This window comes from Lampetra planeri, chromosome 30 (genome assembly GCF_965212315.1).
Source record: "Lampetra planeri chromosome 30, kcLamPlan1.2.h2, whole genome shotgun sequence".
Lineage (NCBI taxonomy): Eukaryota > Metazoa > Chordata > Hyperoartia > Petromyzontiformes > Petromyzontidae > Lampetra > Lampetra planeri.
In genome coordinates, this window is record NC_136136.1 from 4,408,133 (window position 1) to 4,411,094 (window position 2,962).

Genomic DNA, 2,962 nt, shown 5'->3' on the forward strand with positions numbered 1-2,962 from the left:
ATTTTACATCGCACAGCAGTAAACTGACGGATGTATAACAGTGTTTGGTTTTGTTTAGATCAAGTGAAAGACACCATGGAAGGTTCAAGCATGGAAACACCAAGCATGGCAAATCGACGAAGGAATTTTCTTTCGTGAATGTTGCAGACAGCTTAAACAGATCATTAAAATGAGATAGAATGAGGCTATCAACGCTGCGCAAAGGATGACCAAAGAATGCTCTTTTATATCTTCATGATTCGGTAAATGATTCTCCAAGCATGAGGTGTGTAGTTTAAAAGGACAAATCTGGCCATGTAAAAGTCATTGTGGTCACCCTGGAAAATTAAGAATGCTATAAATTGTTTAATTTTTTTAAATAAAACTAAAATCAAACATACGACTCAAGTACAATTATCTACTGACAAATTGATAGTGGACATAGTTAAAATATTTCAAACGTTAACTTATTTGCTGGGTGCCAATAGAGCTGATAAAAATGCATTGTGCCCACGGCGCTAAACGATCAATTAAATTACTCAAAATTGATGCGTTTACAATGATGATCTTCCCACAATGCATCATTGCTTCGTGACACTCTCAGCCCATCATCTCAACAGGGTCCATAAAACTAGTACCACTGTGCGGTGGAAGTCAAAGGTGGTTGTCCTATAGGAGAGACTCGCTCACCCTCGCTGTAGGAACGTGGATTTTACACCACCGGCTCTGCAAGGTTGTAAACCAGGAGACATGCACACAATGCTGAAAGCCTCAATGCTGATAAAAGCAACGCTCAAAGCACTGTGCCTTTGTGATAGAAAATGTTTGGTAGATCTGATAAGCGTATATTCCACTTTGCGAGCAGTCTCAACTTCCTCGGTCGTACCGCTTCAACAACACCGCCACCACAACAGAAACCAAAGCGTGAGAAACCAGATGTCACGTCGCAAGTCACGTGTTGGCACCCACGACAATTTTGTAAAAATATTTCACACGAAGCACGTATAATTTTTTCATCAGGGTGGGGGGGGTTCAGAAATTGTAGTTGTTTGACATTTATTTTATGTCACAAAAATAAATGTCTGGTTTTTTGTTCCCCCATCAAGGGAGTCCTGCAATGAAACATTTCTCGCCAATCCCTTCTGTAGAGTGGATGTGCATGCGAGAGGAAACCAGAGTATCTCGGAGCAAACCCGCACGCAGGCAACAGAAATAGAACATCTTGTTGGTTCTTTCGGTAAAGTCACGTAGAAGAGAAGTAATAAAATAATAAAAATAATAAAATAATTCTCACGACGTTTCGGCCACAACGCAAGCAGCCGTCCTCAGGTGAAGAATGAGGACGGCTGCTTGCGTTGTGGCCAAAACGTCGTGAGAATAATTGTATTATGTTTTATTTTTATTATTTTATTACTTCCCTTCTACGTGACTTTACCGAAAGAACCAAGAAGATGAATCCCTGCAGTCACGAAAGCTTTAAATAGAGAAATAGAACACGCAAATGCCACAGATCGTGCAGGCACGCAACCGTCCGCGTGTACTACCGCCACCTACAGGCAACTTTCCAGCCTGCGCATTGCCACCGTGATCCACACGCACGTGGATAATTCGACCGCCGACTCTTTATTGGTCAAGGTGACTGTCCGAAGTGACACCACCCCTCCACTAAAGTGCATACACCACACAGCCATTTACGTTAGAGAAAAACAATGATACCTTTACATCTTCCAGGTGAGAACACGAAAATCCCAAGGCCTATCAAATAAAACAAATTTGAAACGCAACCCCGCACAGGCCTGCCGACGTCTGTGTCCAGTTCTTGGACAACATATTTACCGACGCTAAACTTGGACAGAAGTAACTCGTTATGCAAAACTATACATAGGTGTGTCGCCATGGAAAGTATGATTTAAAAAAAAGAGTTTGTCAAAGTCATGCCTTGTAATGCCTACATCGTTTATACCACAGCCTCTTGCGTAATTTACATGTAATTTGTAAGTAAATTTGCATTGTCACTGCAGTTAATTTACCATTATAATTTACAACCTGCAGAGGAGCAGGAACCAAGACACGCGTTAATGCAGGTAGTACTAGACAGTGCCTCGACTCGGTTTATTTATTCACGTATTTACCTCAGATATATTGTATACCTACATATTTATGTACACATAATAGACCCTGGTCTAATCGCAGTCATCCCCTCGGCACACATTCTTAAAGACAAACGGTAGCCTGAGAAACCAGCAGGAGGAGGGTGGGGGGCGGCGGTGGTGTGTGACGCGTGGGATGTCGCATTTCCCACCACTGCAAAACCCCGCAGTATTACACAGGGCCAAGTTAAAACTAAAACTAAACTATTAAACAACTTGTGTTATTCTACCAGGTAAGGCCCTCAGAGCGAAACGGCTCTTTTTTTCAGGAAGCGGCCCGGCCACAAATACGAGCAGTGGATTAACACGTAGGAAATCATAACAGCCAAATACCCTTTCAGTGAAACACCAGGAAAATAGCCCCCCCCCCTCCCCCAATGCCACGACCACACGGCGCCGCGTGCACCACCATGCTATGTAAACAACGGCAGCCGAGAGTTGCGAGCTGTCATGCCCCCCCCCCCCCTCCGTACAAAACGCTCGCCCCCCCTTCCCGCGTTACTCTCAAAGCTAGCGATAAGTCCTGGGCACCCCCCCCCCCCCCCTGAAATGGAGATCCAAGTGAGCATTTTGTTGAAGACGCACGTCATCCACGCGAGCCAACGTGGTAGGCGTGAAACTAGTTATCAGTACGTCGATTTGAAACGCTATTCTTATGCTCCCTCGCGACGAACCCATCGGATTCTGCGCCTTCGGAATTGATCGTTTAAAGCCGGTGCAAATGACGTGCTACTTTGTAAATTTTCGCGAGCAGAATGTGACCGAACGAATAAGAACAAGACGGGCCAATGACCAAATCACCCAGAACGCGCTCGATCTTGCCACAACTAAAA